The following is a 12,165-nucleotide window of genomic DNA, read 5'->3' as shown; positions in this document are numbered from 1 at the left end:
CACTTTAAATTGTTTTGGCATTTTCCGTTAGTCTTGAGTTCTGTGTTCGGAAAATTAGTTCTCCAAAAGGATCAGCTGGAAATAAATGTCAAGACAAATAATCTTATTAATTTGCTAATTTGTTTTTATTCATAGTTTCATGATGAAATCCTCTTCCTCTGCTTTATTCATGCAGAGACTTATAAACACTTGTGAATACAGTAAAACCTGAAAAAACAACTCTGCAAACCAAGTGGTTTTAAGAAAGTAGAATAAAAAGGCTGCATTTTTCCAGAAACAGTGCTCACTTGTCTATAGACTGTCTGGTATTCAAGTGAACTGGACTGAGTTGCAACACTAGACCAAAATGGACTGTAAGTTGATCATGACCACTTTAACCAACCCCCCCCCCACCAATTTTTTTTTGCTTACATTTTTCTCTTCCCTTCCTCCAACAGTTATAAATGTATTATCTTTTAATTGCAATATCAAGGAAGAAAAGTCTTGGAGTTATATAAATCATAGGATCAACAGATATGTTAGTGATATGAAAATGATGAAAAATCGAATCAACATTTTTAAAACATCTCGATTTATTCAATATTGAGTATGAGCGCCTCTCACCGAAATCCCCGCACATACACTCCTTGGCTGCTATCAATGGGGTTATATATGGCTGTCTGAGGAAGGTTCTGCCACGCTGAATGCATTATGACAAATCATGAAGTTCTGTCCTTGGCAGTTCCATGTGCAGTTGCTGACCAATGACATTGCAGATGTTCAAGATGGGATACAGTCCTGCTCATCATTATTGGTGCCCATGAAGTTTAAGTACATAATGTGGAATATCTCCTGAAAAAAAAGAATCAAGTGAAACAGTTTTTCTGTACAGAGCACGCAAAATACAAAAGAACAAATGATAATATTTTAAAACAAAAAACAATGAGAGGGAAAAATAGAAAAACCTAAAGCTTGCTGTGCACTGTGATTAATTTTCGGTTCCCATGGGACATGTTTTTAAAAGCCAAATGGTAGGCCTTGTTGCTTTGTTTCAATGGTGAAGACAAATGAGCTGTCCGAGGACATCAGAACTGCTATTATTAGCAAACAAAAGACTTCCAAAGGGTATAAGGCCATCTCCAAAGACCTTTTCATCAAGTCCCTTTGCCATAAGGCCCCGTCACACATAGCGAGATCGCTAGCGAGATCGCTGCTGAGTCACAAGTTTTGTGACGCAACAGCGACCTCAGTAGCGATCTCGCTATGTGTGACACATACCAGCGACCCGGCCCCTGCTGCGAGATCGCTGGTCGTGTCGGAATGGCCTGGACCTTTTTTTGGTCGTTGAGGTCCCGCTGACATCGCTGAATCGGTGTGTGTGACACCGATCCAGCGATGTCTTCACTGGTAACCAGGGTAAACATCGGGTTACTAAGCGCAGGGCCACGCTTAGTAACCCGATGTTTACCCTGGTTACCAGCGTAAATGTAAAAAAAAAAAAACAGTACATACTCACCATCTGATGTCCGTCAGGTCCCTTGCCGTCTGCTTCCTGCTCTGACTGAGTGCCGCCGTACAGTGAGAGCAGATCACAGCAGTGACGTCACCGCTGCGCTCTGCTCTCACTGTACGGCGGCACTCAGTCAGAGCAGGAAGCAGACGGCAAGGGACCTGACGGACATCAGATGGTGAGTATGTACTGTTTGTTTTTTTTGGTAACCAGGGTAAACATCGGGTTACTAAGCGCGGCCCTGCGCTTAGTAACCCGATGTTTACCCTGGTTACCCGGGTGCTGCAGGGGGACTTCGGCATCGTTGAAGACAGTTTCAACGATGCCGAAGTCGTTCCCCTGATCGTTGGTCGCTGGAGAGAGCTGTCTGTGTGACAGCTCCCCAGCGACCACACAACGACTTACCAACGATCACGGCCAGGTCGTATCGCTGGTCGTGATCGTTGGTAAATCGCTATGTGTGACGGGGCCTATAGGTGTTTAAAATCCAGGCCATAGTAATAAATTCTGTCATTTGTGATAAAATGAGTCATTCAAAAGAGCTCAATGAATTTGAGTGCCATCCTATAATCGTAGCAACTGCGATCCCGTAGGAAGAAGCGACAAGCGAAATGCGCGTCGGGTCACTCTTTCCCTACAATCCTCACACTGCAGGTAAAAACAACATGGTGTTGCCATTCATTTAGCACTTGGCACTTGCAATATGGCACTAGCCACGCTCAGATTTTATGGGATATTTATTCTTAGACTTTGATATTTGGACATGTTTACTCATTATGCACTTGCACTTTAGTTTGTATACTGTCACTTTCAGAAGTTGAATCATTTCAATTCCCCAGCCTGCTGTTGTACCTATATACATCCACACCACTGGACATCTGTACTTATTTGAGACTTACTGGTCCCTACGATTTTCAGTGTGGGTGTTGCTATTACTTTTTGTGGATTGTTTGGAGTTCATTCTGCCTTGTTCGATTCCCCTACTTATATTAATGATTATTGATTTTATTAAATTATGAATAAACTTTGTTTAGTTTTACTTTTGGTCTTGTACTTCCCTCTTTTTTGGGTTATCTTACTTTAGGAAGTGTACCGATTTATTCTCCTCTCTTGGTCTTTAATTTGGGGTATTTAAGTGTTAAATGTAGTGGTGTAAAGAAGCCTACAGTGGACTCTAGAGCAATAGAAACATATTCCGTGTTCTGGAGTGACAAAGCACACTTTTCTATCTGTCAGTCATAGAATGTTGCCTAACTGACTGCTTTGTGCCAGCTGTAAAACTTGATGGACAAGGGATAATGCCAGAGGTGTATCTAAGGGGGCACCTGAGGCAGGTGCCCTGGGCACAGTCAGAAGGGGGGCGGAGCTGGGTTGCCTAATGCGGCGGACCAAAGTTGGGAGTTGGTAGTTCTCTGAGCCGGCTGTCAAGTTGACAGACGGCAGATAGAAATCGCAGTGCTCTGGCTCCCAGTATTCAATAGTACTTGCGTCTAACAGTTCAGTTCATGTGATCACGCTGCTGATGTTATTCGCCGGCGCTGCAGAGGCGCATATGGGTGGTAAGTGCTCCAAGTTAGTGAAGCTTAAGACACAGAGGATAGGAGGGGGGGTGTTTACTGTAAGGGTGTATTTAGTGTGCAGGGGGTATTTTCTCGGTGTGGGGGGGTGGAGTTTACTGTGTGTGTGTGGGAGTAATTAATGTGTGTGTGTGGAGGGGGTAATTGCTGTGTGTGGAGAGGGGTATTTACTGTGTGTGGGGTATTTACTGTTTGTTTATTGTGGTGCAGTAACCCATGCTACAGCCTGGGGGCACTGTGTGTGCACTTCAGTGTGCGCTTGGAGGCATAATTATGATGGTGAATTAGGGACTGGCATTGTTGTAAATGGCCGGTATGTGTCGCAGAGGTGCTCTGCGCTGTAAGCCCAAAATGATATGGTTATACTGGGACTTATACTGTAGTTCCACAAGTGTTTGTTGTACTTACTTATAAGGGAGGGCTTATAGGGCTAGTTTGAAGAGCTGGGTGTGTCGAACTAGCCACACACACGCCACACACCTATGGGAGTAGTTACAGCTACATAATGTGACCATGGTGTGGGTCACATGGCGAAGAGTGTATGGACCTGGAAGGTTCAGAGTGTGAGTCCTGCATTAGCCTGTGTGTTGGAATGTCCTGCCATTGGAACAGACTGTCGGTGGTTAATGTGTTCCACTGATGTATGTAATGAACTGTAATGAACTGTTTGTGATGCGGTTTATGATTGTTTAATAAACCGGAATAGAATGTTTATGTGGAGAAATCATGCCTGAGTGCTTTAATCCCGTGCCAAGCGAGTGTCCCCCAACTCACTCAGGTAGCGCTATCACCACATTTGGTGGAGAATGCGGACAATGGTTCAGAAAGCACGTGTGAGCGGTTTGCTGTGGCTCGGTGGGGTCACAAAGTTTTTTTTCTCAAGTCAGCTTGCTGTGGCTCGGTGGGTCACGAAGAGAACAAGTATCTGGCTGTAACTCGGCGGGGTTACGGAGTATTGCTGTGGATCGGCGGGTCCACGAAGTTTGAAGTGGAGCCGTGCAGAGCCTTGTGGAAAGGAGCTGCAGTTGCAGCAAGAGGTTCCGCAGCAGCTGGAGTTGTAGTGGCAGCAGCAGCAGCTTGTGATGGGCAGCCGGAGGTGCCGGTGGTTTGTGACTGCAGCAGGAGCTGTGGTAGCGCTAGCAGGAGCTGATGAGGTGTCATAAAAACATTGGTCCAGATCATGCAAACTCTTAAAGGGCCAGTACTGACCTAAAGAAACATTTTTGGGTACTGTGCGAACTGGTTCCTGAGAGTACTGTGGGGAGTCCATGGGGTGTACACCAGGGATGGGGTGATGTTGCTAAAAGGGTGGTGTCCCAAAAAAGGGGGCGGTAACCCAAACAGAGATGGTTGTCAAAAGGGGGTGGAGTCCCAAAAGGGGGTGGTATCCCAAAAGGGAGTATTTTCCCAAAAGGGGTGGAGTCCCAAAAAGGGGTGACCCTAAAGGGGCGGAGTCCCAAAAGGGGCAGTAACCCAAATAGGGGTGGTGGCAAAAATAGAGGCGGCAGCGAATGCATCATTGGACTGTAGCTAGGAACAACATAGTTCATGCTATGTAGGTCCATGCTGTGCTGTGGATTGCTTGACCAATAAGGTCCCGGGAAATGGTAGTTACCCAAAAAGGGGCGAAGCCTCCCAAAGTTAAAGGGGTGGTACAGACGGACGGTTGCCAGGGACAATGGTACTATGTGTATCCAATTTGCCATAAGAACTCTCCTGGTAAGACATTACGTGGGTGTGTTCTGGAACTGAACGCAGAGGTAGAGGATGTTTTTGGTCTGGTCGATTCAGGGAACTCGGTGACCCTGGTAAAGTCTGCGGAGGATCAATTTGTAAAGTCTGAAAAGATCGCAGTCACCTGCATCCATGGGGACACTAATGTGTATTCAGTGGCCCGGCTGCACCTCGAGACGGTCAGGGGCTATACAAATCTTGAGGTCACCATAGTCCCAAACCTACCCTGTCCGGTGATAGTAGTCCAGGACTCTAAGTTATTCTCAGTCTTGTGGCAGGAGGGCGTTCCTCTACAGCAGGAGGAAGTCTCTATACTGTTGTGGGGGCATAAATTAAGACAGTAATACCTCCCAAAATTGATGGGTCAGACATCGGGTTGCCCAGTGGGAAGGGTGCGTCTGCCCAAATTACTGACATGATGTCACCTGACATGTACCCCAAGATGACTGTTAGTGATGTGGTAAATAAAACCTGGGAGCTGACACCCGGTTAGAAAGCAACTGGTGGGTTCACCATACTATGGGGTGTAACAGAGACTTGGGGGGTGACTGTGATGTGTCATTGCCAGTAGCAACTGTGAGGGTGATCTCTTAAAGTGAGATCTATATGATTGCTTGTACCTGACCAAATATAAGCTGAGTGCTAGCTTAGAGGCCAAGAATGCATCAGATTCACAGAGACGATACACACAGTCTCTCTCAGCGAAAGTTGTTGCCCAACTGCTTTATTCTGAACAAAGGAAGATACTAAAAACAGGAAATGGGGGAGGTCGCACAACTTCTGAATAGTTAAGGTACCGTCACACTAAGCGACGCTGCAGCGATAGCGACAGCAATGCCGATCGCTGCAGCGTCGCTGTGTGGTCGCTGGAGAGCTGTCACACAGACCGCTCTCCAGCGACCAGCGATGCCGAGGTCCCCGGGTAACCAGGGTAAACATCGGGTTGCTAAGCGCAGGGCCGCGCTTAGTAACCCGATGTTTACCCTGGTTACCAGCGTAAAAGTCAAAAAAACAAACAGTACATGCTCACCTGCGCGTCCCCCAGCCTCTGCATCCTGACGCTGACTGAGCTCCGGGCTGCCCTAACAGCACAGCGGTGACGTCACCGCTGTGCTTTCACTTTCACTTTAGGGCCGGCGCTCAGTAAGTGTCAGGAAGCAGACGCTGGGGGACGCGCAGGTGAGTATGTACTGTTTGTTTTTTTAACTTTTACGCTGGTAACCAGGGTAAACATCGGGTTACTAAGCGCGGCCCTGCGCTTAGTAACCCGATGTTTACCCTGGTTACCAGTGTAAAATATCGCTGGTATCGTCGCTTTTGCTGTCAAACACGGCGATACACGGCGACCTAGCGACCAAATAATGTGCAGACCTTCTAGCAGCGACCAGCAATTTCACAGCGGGATCCAGATCGCTGCTGCGTGTCAAATACAGCGATATCGCCATCCAGGTCGCTGCAACGTCACGGATTGCTGGCGATGTCGCCTAGTGTGACGGTACCTTTAGTGTCACTCTGATTGGTTCATTCCAACTTCGTTTCCAACTTCACTTCCATATATGGTATTCAGTCCAGTCCAATACCCAGCGACGTCTTCACATTCCAAAAGTTCCTTCCAGTGTGCTGCTGATCAGGAAATGGACTCCATCTTGCTACACCATATCTGAACTGACTTATATAAGGTTTAATAATTGATTTCATTAGACATTTTCTCCTTCACAGCAACCACTAGGACTGAGTACAATGGTGTGCTGACAGAAGCACTGACACAAGTGGAACGACAGTGGTCCACTAGGGTGAAGTCAGGATGACAGTAGAAGCCATATCAGAACATATGACCGGACGGAAGTGTGGGTCTGACCAACTCTGGGACTTGGCAGAGGTGACCAAAGTTGTGACTGTTGAAGACGGGGAAGCTTCAGGATTGGGGTCCGACACTGTTAGAAATGGGGACCACTGGTTCCAGGATGGACGATCGGGTGATGGTGACTCCCATTCAGACAGTGACTAAAGCGTAAAAGAGTGCAGTAAACCTGACTCGGGTACAAGTGGCAAGTCTTCCTCCTGCCGCCGGAGACGTAAAAGAGGCAAAGGGGTTGAACAAATTGCACCCTCTGAGAAGAGTGATAAAGAGGAGAATTTGACTACTGTCACCCGACAACTAGAGGAGGTCTGTCAACAGCTGGCGAATGAGAGGTTGAAGGTGTCGATTATGGAAGCCGCCAACTCTGCACAGTTGGATCAGGTGCATCACCTGGAGTCTGAGTTCTCTGTAGTCAAGGCTCAGCTCAGAGAAAAGGAAACGCAGGAGGTCCAGGATCTCGCCAAAGGGTTGTCTCATGAGAAGCAAAAGTTCTCAGATTTACAGGCCGAGTTAAGGTATCTGAGACAAGCGGCTAAGCACAGGGTGGATGAGCTGGAGAAGGAAGTATCTGAGCTCAGAGCTCACCTGTCAAGTGGCAAAGTGTGAATAAGGCCTTAAGGGAAGATGTGGAAGTGCTCAGAGAAGCATTAAGAGGTCTTCTGCAAGAGGAGAAGATGGTGGTCACAGTCTCAAAGTGGCTGTGCCAGAGTGGTAATGAGGTGAAGCTGCCAGTGCCCATCCTGGCCAGGGGTCTGGAAGAGTGTAATGCGGAGGAAGAGTTGGCACTAAAAGCAAAACGGGAGCCGTCTGTTTATGAAGAAAGTGAGACCTCGCTCTTCAAGACCGTGATAGATGTACCCGAAGAGGTGCAAGAAGCCTGTACCAGTGAAGGTGTGCATGAGGCCTTTAAAAAAGCGGTCAATGTGTGTAGGGTGCACTGGGCACCTGAGACTCAGCAGTTGGTCGTACTGTCGACTAAGGAAGTCACAGTGAAAAGGGTGGCTATCCTGAAGGATATGCACCTGCAGCGCCTCCGCACGAAACAGATGATCCTGTTGAGAAATAAGGACGCCCCTCGACGTTTGGAGCATGCCAGGAAAGCTCAAAGTCGGCTGGGCTTTGTGGAAGATATCTTTCAAGTACCCAGAAATCTGGTGGGGAAAGTCATTGGAAGATTTGGAAAAGTGATGCAGAACCTGGTGAATAAATCTGGCAAGAGTGAGGATTCCAGATGTTGGTGAAGTCCAGGTAGCTGGTGAAGATGGGATGGTTCTATTTGTTGTAATTGGCTCAGTAGAAAGCCTTAGGAACATTCAAATGCTTCTTGAATACCGGGTGACATATCTGAAGGAGATAGAGCAGACTGGACCGGCTGTAGATTAATAAAAAGCTGCGGAATATAAGATGGCGACCACTTTCAACCCAGGGTATGAAGATACGAAAAGATACCCTAAAGAATAGAAGAGTTCAAAGTAGTGACTCCTCTGTTAGCTCAGGGCTTAGTGACCCAGGCGGGAGACCCGGTAGCAGACGTAGTAACGAAGAGGCAGACTCAGATCAGTCACTAGGCTCGACTGGACGGTGGACTCGTGACCTCAATAACAGTGCGAGGCGGCCATGGAAAGAAAGGTCACGTGAAAAGGTACACAAAGTGGGTTGACTAAAAAGGGTCTGGTGACACAGACAGTTGGTGACTCAAGGGTTGAAGCCCAAGGCCGACAAACTGACCGCTGGGGGCGGGGGAGGCCTAACGAAGGTGTGATGCTGAATGACGATGGGTACCCGGTATCGGGACCCCTAGTTTATGTCAAGTGTTCAACCCCGCAAGTTTGAACAGAGGGAGAGGGTATGTGGTGCAGTAACCCATGTTACAGCCAGGGGGGCTGTGCGCTTCAGGATGCGCTTGGAGGCATAATTATGATGGTGAATTAGGGACTGGCATTGTTGTAAATGGCCGGTATGTGTCGCAGAGGTGCTCTGCGCTGTAAGCCCAAAATGATATGGTTATGCTGTGACCTATAGTTCCACAAATGTTTGTTGTGTTTACCTATAAGGGAGGGCTTATAGGGCTAGTTTGAAGAGCTGGGTGTGTCGAACTAGCCACACACATGCCACACACCTATGGTAGTAGTTACAGCTACATAATGTGACCAGGGTGTGGGTCACATGGTGAAAAGTGTATGGACCTGGAAGGTTCAGAGTGTGAGTCCTGGAATAGCCTGTGTGTTGGAATGTCCTGGGATGGACTGGATTCCTGAAAGCACCTGCTGAGGCTATGGACTGAATGGTCTGTGTGTTGGAATGTCCTGGGATGGACTGGATTCCTGAAAGCACCTGCTGAGAATGTGAGTCCTGAATGGTCAGTGTGTTGGATTGTCCTGGAGTGGACTGGAGTCCTGGAAGCACCTGGTAAGACCATGGACTGATGGCCTGTGTGTTGGAAGTGCCTGGGACTGGACTTCCCGGAAAGCGCACGGAAAGGCCACATCTAAAGAGCCTGTGATGGCTACTGTGTTGGGGAAGCTACAGTTCCTACTGTGGGTCTGGACTATCTGAGGTGCCCTGGTCACAAGGACGGTGACCCCAGTGAGGCAGCTTTCCCCTGGGAACCAGCACTGACAGGAGTCAGTGTGTGGAGCCAGAGCTCCTGTAAGGTAACTCCAGATAACACGGGGTTACAGGCAAAGACGTATCTGCCATTGGAACAGACTGTAATTAACTGTTTTTGATGTGGTTTATGACGTTTAATAAACCGGAATAGACTGTTTATGTGGAGAAATCATGCCTGAGTGCTTTAATCCCGTGCCAAGCGAGTGTCCCCCAACCCACTCAGGTAGCACTATCACCACAGTGAGTATGGGGGGTATTTATTGTACTGTGTGTGGGGGAGTATTTACTGTGTGTGTGTGTGGGCGGGTATTTACTGTGTGTGTGTAAGGGGCGTATTTATTGTGTGTGTAAGGGGGTATTTACTTTGTGTGTGGGGATTTACTGTGTGGGGGAGATATACTGTGATGGAAGTATTAAGTGTAATGGGGCTGGGTGAGATTTCGTGTAACGGTATGACTTGAGGACACAAAGGAGGGACAGGTGCAGACATAATATGGGGAGCGGGAGAAATTTGAAGACACGATATGAGGAGGAAGGAATGAGATGGAGCATGTATTGAGTGAAGAATGCAGACACACTATGGTGAGTAGTGGTATGGGTGCGGACACAGTATGAGGAATGAAATGAGGAAAATGTATGAGGACACAGTACGGGGGTGATGGGATGGGTGCAGACACAGTATGGGGAGTTGGAGAGATGTGTGAGGAGGCAGTATGGAAAGTTAAAGAGTAAATGTATGAGGAGGGATTGGGAAACATGCAAAGAGACAGTATGGGGGGGAAGTGCGATTGGGCACAGAATAGAGACTGAGTAGTGTGGGGGGTATAGCATGGGGGAACAGTGTAAGGGCAGAGCCAGGAGATAACAATATACTAAGGGGGGAGTGTGATGTGGAGGCACAGCTTAGAGACTGGGCCCTATAGGGGGGACTCAGTGTGAGAGAACAGTGTGAAGAGGCTGCCCAGGATGGAAAGGACGGAGCAATGTGGAGAGAATTTACCATAAGAGGGAGAGCGTGGGGTCATAATTTGTGCAGGGAATATAGTGAGGGGTCTGCAGAGACGGGTGTGAATGAGAAAACTCATGGAGTCTGGACAAGATGAAGAAAAGAAAGTGAATGACACCAGAGACAACGTCATCAATAAGGTACCTGTATGTAACTGTTTTTTTGTCGTACTGACTGATTCTCATATTTTTATTTATGCTAGAAATAGTAAAGGGGTTGTTCAAGTTTGTGACGAGTCTGCAGTTATTTTATGTGACTGCAGACCTCTGAATTCTCACAGTGCACACTGCACGCTGTCTGGATTCTCTGGTGCCGGTGATTTGCATACATGTGGTCACATGCTGATTAGACATTCCTGGCTTCACTCAATGAAAATAAATTGAGTGAGGCCGGGCACGTCTAGTTGGTATGTGGCCAGAAATATCCAAATCACATACTTGTGCAAGGGAGAATCCTAAAAGTGTGCAGTGCTTTCTCTGTGAGAATTCAGAAGCCTGCAGCCACCTATAGTCACTGGAGATTTTCATCTCAAACCTGGACGCACCCTTTAATTATAAAATTAAGCCCTGCAGCCAATCCTAACAGCGTGTAATATCATCATTGTCAGGATTCAGCTCTGCTTGCTGGTTCTTGCAGTCATCACATGGCCGCTTCACTCATATGCGAGTTTCATACTAACACTGTTACGTGACAACAAGCTTCTCTTCTTTTTCTCTCAGTTTTTCACTGAACATTGAATTAGAGCGAGCAGCTCGTTGGCACGATCGCATATGTGCAAATCGCCTATGTGCTTGAGGGGGGCGCCAAACTGAATACTTGTTGGACAAAATCCCTTAGGTCCACTGAATGGTAAGAAATCTTAATGCTTCGACATACCAATGACATTTTGGACAATTGTATGCTTCCTGCTTTGTGAAAACAGTTTAGAAGTTTTCTGTTATGCACAAAGCAAGGTCCAAAAAGCCACGGTTGGGCGGGTTTACTGGAAAAAACGTGAATAGCTGCACAAAACTTGACTAGTTGCACAAGGTCTTGACCTTAACCCAATCCAACACCTTTTTGATAAACTAGAAGAGATTGTGAGCCTGGCCCTCTCCTTCAACATCTGTATTTGACCTCACAAATGTTCTTCCAGACAAATGGTCAAAAATTCTTACACCCCCCAAAACCTTGTAGAAAATCTTCTCAGAAGAGTAGAAGGTGTTATATCTGCAGAAGACAAGTGGGCTCGAGGGGCAGCTCCATATTAATGCCTATGTATTTAAAATGATGTCAAAAGAGGTTCTGTAGGTGTGATGTGAAGGCGGTCCAATAATTTTGTACATATTGGGCTATAGTCAGTGGCTGCTCAGGTTTCTTATCCAAGCTTTCACTGTGTGATCAAAATTAAATGGTAATTTTTTTTTTCTGAAAGTCGGTGCTATTAAGGCGATACCAAATTTATAAACTTTTTTGTTTGTTTTTCTCTTTTTAAATAATAAAGTTTAAAAAATAATAATTTGACTTGTGTTTCCATACACAGAGACCCATAGCATTTTTATTATTTCCACTGACTGTGATATGATTACAGGCCTGTTATTTTTCTGGATTATCTACAGTTTTAATTTGTGTGCTATTACTGTACATGCAACATTTGTCACTGCTTTTTATTCAGCTTGATTGTGAGGGGCCATTGTGATATGACGTAGGCCATGTAGTATCTTTAACCAAATGAGATGTCAGCCCTGTATAACGGGAGGGCTGTGTGAGACCTGTTCTGAAGATTGTTGTACCTGCATTGTGAGAGGAGCTGCAATCTGTGGTAAAATGGAAGACTGACTACCCCGTGGCCTGAAAGTGACCTGGTGAAAGAGGTGCATTGGTGGGTTCCAGTGGGGGAGTGAAAGTC

General features: G+C 46.8%; 1 long non-coding RNA gene across 1 annotated transcript in view; it reads right to left on the bottom strand.

The window, feature by feature from the left end:
• Positions 1 to 487: 487 nt before the first annotated feature.
• The window catches only part of LOC143769140 (uncharacterized), a 52,289-nt gene continuing 40,611 nt past the window's right edge, over positions 488 to 12,165 (bottom strand). Inside the window, exon 3 of the long non-coding RNA XR_013214226.1 lies at positions 488 to 831. This is a non-coding gene — a long non-coding RNA (uncharacterized LOC143769140). The remainder of the gene's footprint in view (positions 832 to 12,165) is intronic.

Source organism: Ranitomeya variabilis, chromosome 4 (assembly GCF_051348905.1).
Source record: "Ranitomeya variabilis isolate aRanVar5 chromosome 4, aRanVar5.hap1, whole genome shotgun sequence".
NCBI classification, from domain to species: Eukaryota; Metazoa; Chordata; class Amphibia; order Anura; family Dendrobatidae; genus Ranitomeya; species Ranitomeya variabilis.
Note: the sequence above shows the minus strand (reverse complement) of the source record. Positions and strands in the feature narration are given on the sequence as shown.